This window comes from Protopterus annectens, chromosome 2.part0 (assembly GCF_019279795.1).
Source record: "Protopterus annectens isolate FY-2018-M chromosome 2.part0, PAN1.0, whole genome shotgun sequence".
NCBI lineage: Eukaryota > Metazoa > Chordata > Ceratodontiformes > Protopteridae > Protopterus > Protopterus annectens.
The window spans coordinates 722,161,421-722,179,612 of record NC_056728.1 but is presented as its reverse complement, the minus strand read 5'-3'; the positions used below and the strand labels follow the sequence as shown (position 1 = coordinate 722,179,612).

At 37.3% G+C, this 18,192-nt stretch overlaps 1 protein-coding gene across 3 annotated transcripts in view; it reads right to left on the bottom strand.

The window, feature by feature from the left end:
• Positions 1-18,192, bottom strand: part of SVEP1 (sushi, von Willebrand factor type A, EGF and pentraxin domain containing 1) — a 2,252,988-nt gene that overhangs the window by 96,672 nt on the left and 2,138,124 nt on the right. The window lies entirely within an intron of this gene.

Here is an 18,192-nt window from a genome sequence, read left to right as displayed (position 1 = left end):
GTAAAGTCATCCATCATCAGCATGTGCTATATAAAGTCACCCACCATCAGTATGTGCTGTGTAAAGTCATCCATCATCAGCATGTGCTATATAAAGTCATCCATCATCAGTACGTGCTATATAAAGTCATCCACCATCAGTATGTGCTGTTTAAAGTCATTCACCATCAGTATGCACTGTGTAAAGTCATCCACCATCAGTATGTGCTGTGCAAAGTTATCCACCATCAGTATGTGCTATATAAAGTCATCCACCATCAGTATGTGCTATATAAAGTCATCCACCATTAGTATGTGTTGTGTAAAATCATCCACCATCTGATGTGCTGTGTAAAGTCATCCACTATCAGTATGTACTGTGTAAAGTCATCCACCATCAGTATGTGCTGTGTAAAGTCATCCACCATCAGTATGTGCTATATAAAGTCATCCACCATCAGTATGTGCTATATAAAGTCATCCACCATCAGTATGTGCTGTGTAAAGTCATCCACCATCAGTATGTGCTGTGTAAAGTCATCCACCATCAGATGTGCTGTGTAAAATCATCCACCATCAGTATTAACTATATAAAGTCATCCATCATCAGTATGTGCTATATAAAGTCATCCACCATCAGTATGTGCTGTGTAAAGTGATCCACCATCAGTACGTGCTATGTAAGTCATCCTCTATCAGTATGTGCTATGTAACATCATCCACCATCAGTAAATGTTATATAAAGCTATGCACCATCAGTATGTGCTGTGTAAAGTCATCTACTATCTCTGTGTGCTACGTAAAGTCATTTACCATCAGAAGGTGCTATATAACGTAGTTCACCAATGGTGCAAACTTTAAAAAGTGATCCAGTCTCTAAAAGATGATGGCTTCTCCTTCATGCTGCACATTCAGTGTAGCAAGATATAAAGAGATACTTTTAGCTTATTGTGGATATTGAACATTATAACAGGGATCCAGGATCTTTGCTGCCTGCATCTATATGGATAAATCTTGACAAAGCTACTACTATACCACAAAGATACTGCAACTAAAGATGCCTTCAAAATCCACTATTTATTTTGAAAACTTAGAAACTGCAGAATAATAGCGAAAGAGTGGGATCTAGTGGCTTTAAAGTTGATCATAGAGAATGGTAGATCCTTGCCATAGACAGAGAAATAACTCCTGGGTCTTTTAGGGACATATTGAGGGACCCAAGCAAACAACCAGCAATATCAACTCCCTCAATCATCTCAGACAAATACGAAATATGAATATTGTTATAGGAGGTTCAGTTTTCCTGTTTTACAGGCAAGCAATAAATTTGGATATTGCAATGTTAAATTAAGTTTTGCTGTCTTTAACCATCTCCACCAACAGAAAAACCTCAGTTTGGAATCCATCTTCTTGGATCTGTCTATCCACATCAGTGATATGTTTCTTGGCCTCCATTCTTCCAGCTGCCTCATGTAAACTAGTCTTCATGTCCTGAAAATGGAGTTCATAGGTAAGCACTAGGTTAACTGCCTTTGTAGGCACTTTTAAGCCAAGCCATTTTCCCAAAGGTGAAAATCAATCACTGTACCTTGTGTCTGTGAGGTAAACACTTTAAACATTTCATCAAACCCACCTCAAAAGTGCAAACGCTTGCCACTTTGGAAGTCATTGTGTGATTCACACTTGCTCTTTGGGAAGATATACACACCAAGTAGGCTTGAGTGAGATTAGAACCCCCACCTATCTAGTTTTACACACTACAGATCACAGTACTTAATGCACATACCACGGCTCAAGGTGAAGGAACTTACGTGCCTGTCTACCAGCTCCTGCAAAGACAACTGCCATCATTGCAGACACATGTCACAGAAAAGGAGACAAGTGTCACAATGATGTCTTTTTTGTCATATAAGGTGGCTTGTAAAAATCAATAGATCATCACAACCTGTGAATTTAGACAGCAAAACTTGTCAAACAGCAAGTATTGATATCCAGTAGTTTCAGGATAGCTAAAGTAACAGTAAACTATCAGCATTAACTGTAAGTTCATTTTTTTTCTTAAGTGAATGACACAGACCTAGGCAGATAAGTTCATTCAACAGAGGTCACACTTGACCCATCTAAAAGTTTTCTGTCTTTGAAGAAGGACACGGGGATGTTATATATGAAAATTCCAACACTTTTATATGTGCACAAACATAGAAGTTAAAGAGACAGGATGTAGCTAAAGGTGTTGCCACATGTTAATACAGAAGAAACATTGAAAGAAAAGGAACCAAAAGAAAAAGAAAGAAATCAGGGATAAGGTGAAAGTCTGGAATGCAGGGATGGAGGAGGTTGTTAAAGGATGGAAGGAAGAAGTTATGCTATCCTGTAACAGGGGAATTCTTGCTTCTCTGCAGAGGTGTAGATGACTATGTGAGGAGGGCATACCTCTCAACTGTATAGATTTTCACAGAATGTCCAGATTTTTGCCTCATATTTTTGGTCTGTTTCTTACAGAATTGTGGTATTCTAGCAAATAATTGGCAAATCATTGAGGATTCAAGGCATGATATAATGACCGACATGTGAGTTTTAGGCTTTATACCCTTCAGAAAAGCCATGCTAATTCAAATTATGTTATTCTATTAACTTTCTAAGTTTGTAAGAGCAATATTTAAAATATGTCCATATTTTGGGGCCATTGTCCCCTCTTTATTTATGGCTTTGACCAGATGTTTGTCTCTAAGAGGTTGAGAGGTATGGAGGAGGTATATTATGAATGTTAAAAAGGGATAAGAAAACATTGTACAGATGGAATACAATTTGGATGTCTTCATGCAGAAAGGTGGCATTAAAGTTAAAGGCAAACTTAGAAAACAAAATAATTAAGGAAAGAAGGCATTGCAAATAAGGGAGCATAGAAATAACAAGCAGTTGAATACTTACAATCTGAGTTGCCCTTTGTACAGAGTTTTTAGAAAAAACATTGTGTGGAATGAAAATGGATTGGTTGAATGAAGCAAGATAAAAATTTGGAGTTTTAGTGGGTATGGGAAAGAAAGTGAGCTATCCAAAAGAGCACACCATGACTGATTTCAATGGTAAAAAATGGAATTTGTGGAACAACAGGTGCATTTATATTCTGTAGCAAAATATGCTTTCTCTGTCTGTGGTGGTGACATAGAAAGATCCCCTGACTATTTTCTGGGTGATATACGTTCAGTTAAAGCTTAGATGCTCAATTGCTCAGGTGAGAAAGGATGTATGTGCCCATCCTGGGGAAGGCTGAATGAATGTGTAGAGGGGTACATGCATGTTGACTGGATTACCACAAGCGAGATCAGGTACACTGCTACATGATGCCTTCTCTGGGTGGATGAGTCATCCTGCTGATGCCAGCCTTTTGAGAAGGTGATGTATGGCACACCCATTGCTTATCTTACCCACAGGCTCTCACTGGGCATGTATAGGGCTATGGTTTAAGACAAAAATCTGTACTACTACTTTAATGAGGGCTCCACCCAGTTGACCCTTGATTTGTTGATGAGAAATAAATGGGCCAACTTAGTGGGAGGGGGTTAATGACTGGCCGACAGCAGAGGCAAGATATACACAGAGGCACACACACACACACGCACACACACACACACACACACACACACACACACACACACACACACACACACACACACGGTTACATTTTATAATATCGAATATTCAGAAGAACAAATGCCTTTTGCAGTGTTAAAAGCAAATATTCAGAAAATCGAGTGCTCTATGTGTATGTATTTTAGTCTGTCGATTGCTTTCTACAGTAGATCACATTGTAGTAGGATAGGGATGTTGTGTAATCTCGGACTTGGAATATATAATTAAAGGGGATGTGAAGTGAACTGGGGGGACTTGCCCCTGAAAAAATATGATTTCATTTTTTGTATTTTTCTATAATTTTAGATTCAATTGAAAATTGGTCTCTGTCGCTCTGTCTCTATCTATATATATAGCTTACTATCAAAATCTAGAATGTAGGTTTGGTGAACACTGGTATGTCGCATGGCAGTTGGCTGATTCCCATGTTGCCAAACATGAATTGAGTGAGAGTCCTTATCAAAGAATGCCTTGTGCATTTGCTGATATGAGCTCAATGTTATGAGCAGAGATCGCTGTACAGTGCGGATTGGGAAATTCATCCCTTTTCCTCACTGTAGTGTTATCTCAGAGTTGGAATGTATAGTTAACAGGGGGTGTGGAGGGTGGGGGGGCTTGACCCACTGGAAAAAAGTGAATTTCAGGGTAGGACATAGATTTACTTTAACAACTATACATACATCCTATTCGATATTTGGTGAAAATGTTGCATCTACTGAATTCATTCATCAGATTCAACATTTTTACCTAATTATTATGCATGAGTTCGATAGGGCAGCCATGGTGGTGCAGCAGTTAGCGTTGCTGCCTCAAAGCAAGAGGTTCTCCGGTTTGATTCTTGGCTGGGGTGCTTTCTGTGCGGAGTCTGCATGTCCTCCCTGTGGTCGCGTGGGTTTCCTCCCACATCCCAAAGACATGCTGTAGGTGGATTGGACACTCTAAATTGGCCCTAGGTGTGAGTGTGTGCCTTCTGTGGAAGGTTGGGCACCGGGCTGGCAACTTGACACTGTAAAACTCCACTGCCAGTCATGAGCAGACAGATGATCCGCTGTGGCGACCCCTCACCAGGAAAAGCCGAAAGAAGAAGAAGAATTATGCATGAATTCGACATTGTCTTTTGACGTTAAATATGTTTTTTTAATGTTGATATTTTGATAGTAAACCTATAAAAATATATATATATATATATATATATATATATATATATATATATATATATATATTTTTTTTTTTTTTTTTTTAAAGATGTTAATAAGAAAGTACACTTAATGATTAAAAAGACAAAAGAAAAATAGTGTTCATTATATACTGATAATGAAAGTTTGTGAGTATATACTTTGACAAACTACTATCCATAACTTTTTTGTTTTTTGATTTATTTATTTTTTTTATAACTGAGGGTGCTTATTGCTGGTGGAGCATGGATTTTTATTATTTGCAGTTTTTGGCTTTATTTTAATAACATATCCATATTTTTCATTTGGTAAGTGACAAGAATGTTTTGTACTGCACCTGCACTACCACCAACATGGGCAGACTCAGTTCACTGTTTTGCCTGGAGATCGACACATTAATAGTACAGCCCTGCTACTCTTTTGTAGCACTGCTTCTTCCCAACAGTGCAGGACCCTGACTGTTTAGTGTTGACACAGAACCCACAGGGTTGTGAACTTCACAGCATTACAGATGAATGCGATTTCTGCTTAATAACTGAAAATGCCGATTATATAGGTTCAAACTGAGGAAGACTTTTAAAACGGTTCAAGCACCTAGGCAGCAAGACATTTCCCTGTGGTACATTTGACTGGAGACACATGACTGAAGTGACATTCAGGTGCAGAGAAATATGTCTGTTTGCAAATTCCCTGTGGGCAAAGAGAAGCACACAATGCCATGCTCACAGCTTCAATAAACAAATGCACAGGAAAAAGCAATGTCCATGGTCCCCAAGGGAACATGAGACAGCAGGCAATATGGCAGGCATCAGCAGCAGGCTGGCCAGAGGGCATGTCAGTAGCAGTAAAAATGCAGTGCACAATGGGCAGTGCCTTTATAATTGGAGTGTGTAGAATACTAACCCCCTCACAGTGTCTAAGGAACTTTACCTAAATTGCACACTTGAGCATAAATGTGACTGCAGTAGCCTGCAGGATTTCCTCCATGCTGTAGCACACTTCTACATGTTGTAGTTACATAGGGATGTACTGTACAATGAGCACAACACTCATTACTCCTTCTGCCACCATGCATTTGGTTATTAAAGCTGTGAGCATGGCAGTGTGTGCTTCTCTTTACCCACAGAGAATTTGAAAACAGACATATTTCTCTACAGCTGAATGTCACTTCAGCCATGTGTCCCCAGTCAAATATACCACAGAGAAATGTCTTGCTGCCTAGGCGCCTGAACCCGTATAGCAATTTTGAGTACAGTCATATCTATATGAATTTTATTAAATACATCTCATCTTCGCCAAATGGAATGTCTAGATACCACAGCTATAATATATGCAGATATAGACACACCTATAGCTATATTTTGGTATCTGTGTCTCTATGTCAATATAGACACAGATACTGAAATATAGATATAGCTAAAGTTATAGCTATATTTATTTGTTTATTTTATTTATGCTTTGATTATTCACAAAATCCAACTGACACAAATCCATTTTCAATAGAGACTAGGTAATAAAAGCTTTACAGAAAAAGAATAAACTGAATTAATACAATATTTCAAAATGCACAGTACAGATGAACTTGAAACCTATGAGTATAATTACATAGAAATTTATGCAAAAGGATACACAGATTAAGATAAAGTACAATGTATAAAATCTATAGATAAACATGCATATATGTACAGGACAATCATGGTACAACATGAGTGGATTCTGGAATCACAGTGGGAAATTATACAACCCAGGTGACATTTAAAATACATCTATAGAGTGACAACTACAGCAACATTTCTAGACTGTGAAACCGATTGTTGGAGTAAAGAGACAGACAGGCATTGTGCTACAGAAGGGAATGTCTATAAAAAGAATAACAGACGAGACATGCTAGTACAACTATTTAGCTGAAGGTAAGGAGAGAAGGGGTGATGAGTCAGAATAGAAGAGAACAAAAGGGATATCTAGATACATAGAGAGAGGTTGGAGATTATCAAGAATTAGTGTATGGACACAGGTGAGGTAGTGAAGATAAGAAGAAACATGAATAAGTGAAAGGCAGAGGTATTACAGGTAAATAGTGTGGCATCTCAAGCAATTGATTTGGAGGACAGTTCCGTTTTGACAAGATGTGTTCTACTTGTAGGTAGTATAATAATGCTGAATACAGAAAATATAGATTAAAACATTATTTTGGGATTAAACAGGGACATATCCAGGAGTCACCTAAGTATCATTATAGACCATCCCGGAATCAGGATCAGTTGGAAGACAATCAGTGGTAGGGGGTTAGAGTTCCAAGCCTTGGCTACACACCTTGGGTAGAGGGAGTTCTCAGCTCAACTGAGTGCTTTGCTTTTGTGTATATTGAGAACTGATTCATTTTTTAAACATAGTAATGTGTTGGGTGAGCATGTCTGGAAAGTAATATTCAAAGATGGGAATTGTTCAGGTTTAGAGGTTAAAGTAGACAATGAAAAACTGGGAGTACAGCAGATGGTGAGGTAATTTTAACCAGCTAAGTTGCTTTAGTGAAATACAGTAATGGGTTCCATAGGGTTTGCATTCAGCAGATTTGGCTATTTTATTGTAGGATTGTTCTAGCTTTTTTTTCAGTGAGGCAGGGAGGTTTATTAAGATAGGAGAAACACAGAGCAGAGAAAGAAACAGATATGTTGTAACTAGGAGTTTCTTAGTTGTATCAAAGACATATATGCTCACAATGAATCACCGTTGCAGTAGCTTAAACAATGTGGGTTTACCCCATGTGCACTGGCATCTTTCTAAAGTTCTAGACACCTTCCTAGCACTCCTCCAGCCAGCAGCATGACAACTGCTCCACATAAAAGGATAGGAGGAGTGCCAAAACCTTCAGAGCAAATTGCCGCCAAAGCGAGCACTTCATTGGTGGTTCGTCTGTCACTTGTCTGTGATCTTCAAGCTAAGGGCATATAAGCCCCCACTGTGGAAAGCTTTCTTTATAATTTTATACATTTTGTGAAAAACTTAAGTTATAATTTAAAGTGTGTGTGTGTGTGTGTGTGTGTGTGTGTGTGTGTGTGTGTGTGTGTGTGTGTGTGTGTGTACTTATAGAAACAAAGTGTAGCATCAGCCATGTTCATTGCACAGCATGTTTCCTCACAGAGTGGAATGTTTGTCAGGTGAAGTTTGATTTTACGATTACAACACTTTTTCATATTACTGTTTAGAGTATCAGGGAAATAATATTGTCCATGCGAGGTACTGTCAGTATTATGCTTACCTCTGACCTTTTTACCCTCACTTGTATACTTAACAGCACCTCTAAGCTACACTACACTACCTATTTTTGCTAGGGTGCAAAGTACCCAAACTTAATATCATTCTTTTTTCTATATTCAATAAACTAACTTCAGCATCTCCACCCCTTGGTAAAGGTGGTTTGACCAGCATGCTAAAAAATACTTCCGGTTCTTTACCCTCATGTTTATCTCAGACATGATTCGCAATGGGGCTATTTTTATTTTTATTTCTGATGTTACCTATATGCACCATTATGCGAATCTTGACTTTCTTTTTCATTTAACCCAAAAACTAACATTATAGGTGTGCAACTGTATCTTATGATATAAGCTACCCACAGAAAATCACAATTAAAATTATTTTTGGAAACACATACCCTACTATTAATTTTCTTCCCATATAATTCCTTGACTCCAGAACAAACTTTGCAGTAGCTACATCTAGAAGTCCCTAATTTGCCATAACACCTTTAGTTTATTCACTAATGGAGTCAGCCTCAGGCAAGGATCCATGAGAATTGGAATTGAAAGGGTTGTTGACCAATATCCAGTCTTCGGTGGTACTTTTGGTGTTTGCAGTACTGATCTTAGATGGTTAATTAATAAGGTGAATAAAGCTATAGATGGCAATTCTGGGGGAGTGGTGAATCAACCTATGTTTACATCTCCATTTCTTGGGAAATGTTGGTGGAGAAAGAGGATAGAATGTCTTCCATTGTGTAACTTTTCTTTCCTGGGTGAATGTACAGTACACATATACATACAATTTTATGTGTATTACGTTTGAGATAGGTCATCAACTGTTTAGCTTTACTGAAATGTAATACAAAGGGGAAATAAGGATAAAGATTAATACCACTGGTGTATATTATTTCAAATCCTCCTGCACGCTTATGTAAAGAGTCATTGTTATTGATATTGTACCCAGAAGGAAGAATCTCATTATTGTTTATGCTTCGTTTTAGCCAGGTTTCAGTGATAGCAAGGATGTCAGGCTTGTGGTGGGCGATCCATACATGGACTAATATGATTTTATTGTACATGCTATGGTTCAGATTGATTAAAGTTAAGTTTTTTTTATTTTTCAATAATATGGGTTGTTGTCCTGGGACTTGGAGAAAAGAAGGCTATGTAATTTGTTGCTTGAGGTGGCCCTGGGTCAGGATGGATGTCGATGTCACCACATCGTTGTAGAGTCTGTCTTGTAAGAAAGTAGGTGGAAATAGAAATGGATGGAAATTTTAGTTTTTGGTAGGAATTTAAATTTATTTTTAGTGCTGTACATGCAAAGTTGCTTATACTAAAATCTGTGGATTTGAAATGTGTTAAAATAATCGGAGCAATGGAGATAATAAAAATGTTGTAGTTTTGATGGTGTGCAGTTAGATTTATGGGTGAGAGAATATTATCAGGTACAGGAAAATGATAAGAGGTGATGTAGGACGGAGGGATGAGTGATACAGAAACAATTGTGAGATCATAATGTGAGGCTTGGATGGAAGAAGTGGGAAAAGGTGTGCACAGTAAGTGTTGCTTGACTGAGTAGTGATTGAGATGGATTAGGCTGATAGAGGGGAAGGAGTAGTAATGGTCAAGATAAAATATGGAAGTAGTTGTAAGGTGAGGATTACAAGTTTGGATGTGTGATTATTTCACTTTGGAAGTAGGAGGAACAGAAGAGAGAATGTTTATTATTTGGTCTAGAAGTAGTGGAAGGAGTGATATGGAGAGATAATGGTGATTATTTTGGACAAGCAGTAGTGGGAGGAGTGATAAGAAAACAGGGCATTGACTCGGGGACTGACTATGGGATTGGTGGGAGCAGAGAACAGATGTATAAATACAGAGTAAGGAGGTAGTTGGATACTGGGGTAGGGCAGGGGTGCAGAGTGAGCCTTAAGAGTAGTGATGGTGAACAGAGTGAGTTATACAAGCTAGTATACCCTCTTAACAATCAGTAGTTGTTATTATGACTTATATTTCAGTTTGTTTCATCTCTTTTTCACCAGTAAATCATATGCAAGTTGTTTGTTTAGGAAGAGTAGATAAAAGAATATTTTTATTTTAATTAAAAGTCTTTGCTCTTTCCATCACAGAGGACACTGGTTTCCTTGCTTATGGAGCTACTATCTGCAGAAGTTCAATGAGCTTACAGTGAACTTTCAAAGTGTTTTACTTAATGTTTCTAAAACCAAGCTCGGGGGATTCTGCTCAATTACAATGTTCTAAACTAAAAGGCTGTTCTAAAATCGTAAAGCTGATGGGAGACCTCAGACCAAACTGAGTAGCTTATACAAGATTAAAAAATGTAGCATGAATACAGAAATTGTAGGATCATTTGTTGGAGGTGATAGAATAATTAGGGCAACTTCAAAAATAAATAGTTTGCTTTGTAGTCCCATGGTTATTAATTTTAGCTATAATATGGTACCAGTAGCTGTATCAACCACATGCCTGGCCTTATTTTAGTAGTTAAGAGGGTTTGTTGTTTTTCTCTTCTTCACTTGCACGGATGGTCCTTTACTTCTTTAATAGAGAAGCTGTAGGGAAAAGATGAGAAATGAGAAACCAAATGCATTATGATGTAGGAAAGGTAGGCTACACAGAAAGCTGTAGAAGTATGGTTTGTTAGGCCACAGGAAAGTGAGCACAGACATAATGTGCTGAGAAGTTTGCTAGTAACGCTGCCTCTTCATGACTGGTCATTTACCTCGGAATATTACAGGCAATTATCACAGGGAAGGCGTGGTTGTCAAGTTTTATAGAAATATCTAGCAATCATCATGCTTGCTATCTCTCTCTCTCTCTCTCTATATATATATATATATATATATATATTTACCTAAATATATATATATATATATATATATATATATATATATATTTACCTAAATATATATATATATATATATATATATATATATGTACATACATACACACACACACACACACACACACACACACACACACACACACACACACACACACACACACACACACACACACACACACACACACACATATACCCAATAATGGGAAATTTCTTTATAACAAAATTCTGGTTCTGGTCTTGGAGTTAATCAGTTGTTATGGACATTCTTAGAGTGATGTCCAAAAGACACACTGAGGTTATCCTAACCCTTTTTAAAAGCATAGTGGTAACACCTAATATACAATATAGAGCATCCTTCTGTATTCATGAGGTTCAAAAATATGAAAACTAGAAAAAGTTCAGAAATACTATACAGAACAAATGGCCAACTAGTGTACATTTTATTTGTTTGTTTATTTATTGATTAACTGACTGACTTATTTATTTGATGTTATTTTTAACTGGTGTACTCTGCCCGGGCAGGAACTCCCAGGGGGAAAATCTCCAATTTTAGTTTACATAAAGTTAGTAATAAACAAACATATTCATACTGACTCTATATATAAATATATAAATATATATATATATATATATATATATATATATATATATATATATATATATATGTCAAGTTTACTAAATATTCATTTGTACTGTCTGCATCTCATACTGCCATAATGCACCTGGCAAGGTACAACGTCATGGAGACAGGCTTATGGTTTTCAGCCTATGATTATTTAACCAGGGTATGTATTACTCATTGTATAATTCAAACATTAATTGTATAATGGAAATTCAGCACTTGACTACTAATCTTAAAAGAAATTATTTTTAACTTCAGAGGATGTAGGACAGGGGATGTATCACCTCTGTGCATTAGAAAAGGTAATGCAATAATTTTAAATCACACTGGGCTGGTGACCAAGCCTATGACCCAGATACTTTCTAAATGCAGATGCTAAGATGGATTTTTAGTTCTTTAGTACGCAAAAAAAAAAGAACTTACAGTGTAGCATTGCATCACTGTGCACACTGTAGGAATGTTCTTATTCTGGTTGGTCACAATTGACATCCATCCATCTGTAATTTTTGTGCAAATGCAGAGCATAATAAATATTTTAAAGAAACAGAGAATCACCCTACACCATTAGCACCACTCTAGGTATCCAACTAGGTGTGCAGCACACAAACATCTTCTATAATGTTGCCACCCCTTCTCCCACCCGTGTTTAGCCCATTCTTATAGCCTCTGCAAAGATGTCAAAAATTTCAGCCTTGTTTATTCAGAAACAGTCATATGCGGATGTTTTTATTCTTGGAATAAGAACAAAGAATCTGAAGGATGTAATTGTAGGACAGGCTACCTACAGGATGACCATATTCTATGAAAGTATTTAAAGTTCAGTATCCTCTCCTTTTGGTGGTATGGGTTCATTCCCTTATTTTTATGTTTACAGTTTATGTTTAGTAGCAATAAAACACACACAAGTTTATAAGATGGGGAAACAGACATTTTCTTACATAGGAAGGTGGAATTATTTATATCAATATATTAATTCAGAAACAGATTTGTATTTCTTATAGTTTAATATAAATAGCTGTTGAAAATTATAATCTAAATTAAAATAAAGAAGCAATGTTAAAATTGTTTCTTTTTTTTAATTTTCCATTCTACTTCTCTGCCTATTTCTAGTTTTTATTTCCCTAATTTTATTTCCTGAAAAACGTAACGACTATCAAACTGTAAGTCAGTACCATATCTATATTACCAGGGGAGTGTATTGTTCTTCTCTGTGCACTTCGGAATAAAATGTTGTTAGGAAAATTATATACAGCCTGAATTATTGATATCTTGACTTGCAAGAACTGAAAAAATATAAATGTATATTTATTAATAACTTATTTAATTTTATTCCATAGGTGATGTGAGTACTTATGCCGTGGTGGTGCAGCGGTTAGCGTTGTCACCTCACAACAAGAGGTTCTCCCGTTCAATTCTCGGTTGGAGCGCCTTCTGTGTGGAGTCTGCATGTCCTTCCCACGGCGGAGTGATGCTAAAGACATGTAGGTAGGTGTGAGCGTGAATGGGTGTGCCTTCTTTGAAGGTTGGGCGTCGGGCTGGCAACTCAGCACTGTACAAATCCACTACCAATCATGAGCGGACCGGAGTTCCGCTGTGGTGACCCCTAACCGGGAAAAGCCGAAAGAGGTGATGTGAGTACTTAAGTAAGATGTGGAGTTAATTTACAAATCCTTCTTACAACTCAGCAATTCTTTTCCACCAATTCACCTAGGATGCTGAAAAGTAACTTGCATATCAGGGACAGGGTAGCACATGGATATCTCATGAGTAAGTAATTATGTGTTTCCTCATCTTGAACTAACTACATGGCAGCTTAGCAGAAGCTGGAATGTTTAGCATGTGTTTCCCCCAGCAAGCTAACATAATAGTGGTGCCTGGCAAACAAAACACGTGGCTTTATGACATGGTGCAAAGTGGAGAAGTATGCACTGAATAAAGAAAATGCTCCCTGTTACTGTGTTCAACTTACTGTAGCTGAACAGAGTATCTACAGTAATGGAATATAAGGATTTGACTGCAAAACTACAAGATACTGATTGGCTATGTCAGTGTTTTTGGTAAACAATGCAAGGTCATCCATACAATACAGTACTGTGAAACTCAACTTTTCAAACTGCATGTATTTGAAGTATTAGTCTAGAAGTGCAAAGACATTATGTTGATATACAAAAAATTTCTCATAGTGACAATTACTTTTTTCTGATTGCTATTAGCAGTCTTTTGTGGCAGAGAAATTGGACTAATCTTCAGTGGTTTGGCATTATACTTTTGAATCTGGGAGAATGAGAGAAAATTATCATTGTTGAAAGCTATGCACCAAAACACCAAGGAAATTCAGTACTTGGGTCTGAATACACTTTTAGCTAAGATTTAGCAAGATAAGTGGTTTAATGTTTTATTTTGTTTGGCCATTTTCAAAATTAGGGAGAACCACTGTTCCCTGGGCCAAAATGGAGGCATCACAATTATCTTTGTGGAGTCCTACTGAATCTTTAAAATGATCAAGGATAACATAACAGTGGAAAGGGTGCAATGGTGTATAGAAATCTTCCCATCTATGAAAATGAGAAAGTATCTGTCTTCTAGTCCTTTTTACAAGGAATCTTAGAGCAGTATTTTTCTAACTGTCTATTGTGACTGGTGGCAAATAAGTGTATTTGAGGGGTTCCCCACAGGTGGGTCAATTCATGAATCCCCAACCCAGGTTAATTTTCCATTTGCAAGGATCTGTCCAGGACCTGCTCAAATTGTTTGAAATAATGTTTTGTCCCGATGGAATGTATGTATCCTTGAGATGAGTTGCTAATTCCCAGGCCTTGTTTGTTTATGAGCTACATCAATGTAGTGCTATCTGTGATTACTAACTGATGTCCTGGAGAGAAAGGTGATAAAGACATAAGAAAACATTTATTATTGGAATCATTTCTTTGACATTCATGTGTTTTAGTCTGTCAAGCTTTTGCCACAGACTCTGAACTTTCACCCCCTTGGACACATCTCTCCAAGGAAAGTCTGAGGTATCTGTCACTACAGACTAAGTGGTAGCTGAAAGGGAGAAGGGAAGAACTAGGCTGAGAGATAAGGAACATCCACCAAAGTAACTCCCTTTTGACAAACTCTTAACACTGAAATCTGAAAGGAAAGTGGGTGCTGGTGCCTGGTCCAAATAGATTGCAGGAACCACTGAATTTTTCTCATGTGAAGTCTTGCCAGGATGCTGAAATTTAACTTGTATATCAGGGACAGGGCACAGCATGGATATCTCATGACTAAGTAATTACATGTTTCCTCATCTTGGACTAACCACATGGCAGCTTAGCACAAGCTTGAACTGTTTAATATGTGTTTCCCCTAGCAACCTAACATCATAGTGGTGGCTGGCAAACAAAACACATGGCCTTATAACTTGGGACAGAGCTGAGAAGTATGCTTTAACTAAAACAAATGTTCCTTGTTACTGTGTTTAGCTTACTACAGCTGAACAGTGTTTACAGTAATAGAATATAATAATTTGGTAACACTGTAAGGTGCTGACTGTCTGCGTGTTTTTGGTAAACAATGCTGAGTCATCCACGCAATACAGCACTGTGAAACTCAGATTTTTAAACTGCATGCATTTGAAGTATTAGTTAAGAAGTCCAAAGACCTTATGCTGAGATGAAAAAATTACTTTCAGTGACAATTACATCTTTTCTGACTGCAATGAACCATCTTTTGTGGCAGATAAATTGAACTAATTTCCTGTAGTTTGGCATTATATGTTTGAATTTGGGAAAATGAGTTAGAAAATTAGCATTGTTGAAAGTTATGTGCCTAAACACCAAAGAAATTCAGTACTTGGGCCTGAATATTCTTTTGACATAGGATTTAACAAGTTAAGTGGTTTAATATTTTATTTTGCTTGGCAATTTTAAAAAGAAGGAATAACCACTGTTGCCTAGACTATGCATAACAGTGGAAAGCGTGGAACTCTGTATAGAAACATTCCACTCAAGGTAATGAGGAAGCATGTTCTCTTCCAGTCCTGTTTACAAGGAATCCTGGAACAGTATTTCTTTAATTGACTAATGTGGCTGGTGGGAAACAAATATATTTGAGGAGGCCCCCACAGTTGGTTCAGTTCATGAAACCCCCACCCAGGTTAATTTTCCATTTGCAAGGGTCTGTCCTGGACCTGCTCAGCTTGTGTGCAATAATGTTTTGCCCCTGTGATATGTAGGTAGACTGAAGGGAATGACTGAGCTGATTTGCAAATTCCTAGGCTACCACATACAATTTGCAAAGGAGGTATGCATGGTTTCCCATGTTTGCTTATGTACCACATTGATGTGGTATCATCTGTGATTACTAACGGATGTCCTGGAGAGAAAGATGATAAAGAGATTTGGGAATATTTATTACCGGCATAATTTCTTTCACATTCATGAGGTTTAGTCCGTCAAGATTTTTCTACAGACCTTAAACTTTCACCCCCTTGGACACAGCTCTCCAAGCAACGTCTGAGTTATCTGTCGCTACAGACTATTAGCTGAAAGGTGGAAGGGAAGATCTGGGCTGAGAGATAAATGGTACACCCACCACGGTAACTCACTTAACAAACCCTAGCACTGGGTTCTGAAAGGAAAGTGGGTGCTGGAGTTAGGTCCAAATCGATTACAGGTAGCTCTCAATTTTTGTCATGTAAGGTAAGGGCCAGAGGAATCATGAAAATTATAGAGGCCAATAAACCCAGAATCCTGAGAAATTCCCTGGCTGAAGTTAGATACTGGATAGGGAAATTCAGAAAGTGTTCCGTGTAAGGATCTGTTTTGTCTTGAGGAGGAAAAGCAATGTTTACTTACCTCAGCAACAGAAGCTATTACAGAATTCAGAGATGCTTTGATTTCTAAGGAAGGGAATTTTGCAGTTAATTTTCTCATATTTTCAAAAGAAACAAGCAGCTATTTTGACATATGAGCCTGGCAATTCAGAATTCTGAAGGCTTGAGGAAAAGAAGAATGTATGTTATTCCCAAATCTGTTAAACTTTTTCCCATCTTTATCAGAAGGGATAGGGTTAGCATTCACAAGGCATTTAGCTACAGAGTGTTTTGCCAAATAAATAGCAGCAGGGTCTGATCTGAGGTTAGAAAATATATTTTTATGGGTCTGAGGGACCTTACTCAATCTAATAGACTTTTAAAAGCTAGGAGCTGACTGTCAGGCATGTGTCAGGCTGAAGAATTTCCTGCTGTAATAAATCATAAGATATTTGGTGGGATACTGGAATTTCACATTGTTCCCAGTGAAATAATAGTTTCATTCTGGCTATAGTTTCAGAAAAAGATATTTCTTCAGGCAGAGAATATGAAGCAAAACTTTCTTCACTATCATATTCTCCTTCCTGTGGTATAGGGTCTGGAGAAATGCAATCACAGTTTAATTCCTGCTTGTCAGATTGGGAAATTAGTATCAGAAAGAGAGGGAAATCATTTTCTTGTAAAACTCAATGAAGGAAAGCTTGCCATTTTGGCACTTGTTAATCATTTTTTTACATTACAGAATCACTGACTGAGACAGATAGTTAGTATTAGAAGGTCAGCTATATCTCTACCATTTAAATAAAACTAAATTAGGCCAACATTTCAGTTAAAATGAAGGATCAACAAAACAGGTTTACAATTTGAAACTGCCTGAACTTTTCATAAGAAGACTTCCAAATATGTCTGTACATGTAAATTGATAGTTACAGACGAGTGAAAGCATTGAATAGTAGCCCAGTTGACACTGTGACCTGAGGCATCGACGGAAAGTATAACAAAAGTGAAGACCTGGCACCTTTTCCAGGAAAACATTCAGAAGTACTAGAAAATGTGTTTAGAAATATATTGCTAACAAAAATCAAAGAGAATTGTTGCATTTATTCAAGCCTTTATTTATTTATTTACATTTTATGTATAAATGTATTTATCTGCATTTGTTAACTGGGAATACAGTAAACTCTCAGTTAACTGGCACCCATGGGGATTGGTAGATGTCAGATAACAGTATCTTCTGGTTGCTTGAGAGTTACTATGAAAAATAGGCCTGACTAATATTGTATCCTATACGGTGTGTTTAGTTTGACTTGTTCTCATGTTGGGGAGAGAGGGAATTTTTTCCTATCTTCCTTTTTAAAACTCTAAAATTCAAAAAACATAAGGTATGCTTTTGCGGTGACAGAAAGTGCAACATATGAAAATTGTACTGTATTTCTTCAATATTTTTTTTTTTTGCCGGTTGCTTAAGTTCCAGTTAACAGAGTTTACTGTATTAACCAAGGAAGATACATTTTCACTGCAACTTGAGGGAGAAAAAATTGCAAAATTGATAAAAAAGGATACTACTCTCTTCAAGGGAAGTCAAAGCACTAATTTAGATTAAATTTCCTGCAAATTAATGAATGAGCAAGACAAATAAATGTTTGTGTTCTTAGTTTAGGGGAAGCAGAGTATGTTATGAAGAAAAGCATCCTAAAGTTATCTCTATGGTGAAGAGGGAAGATGCCCTGCCTACGACCTAGGTGACAGGGATTTGAATAGTAGCCCAGGGCATTGCAGGAGCCAATGAAGGGAGGGAGAAGAAAGAAGATTTTATCCTCACTCACCTCTGTCACTGGGAGGAGGGGATAGGGTCTGAGTACAGGAGAGAGGTAG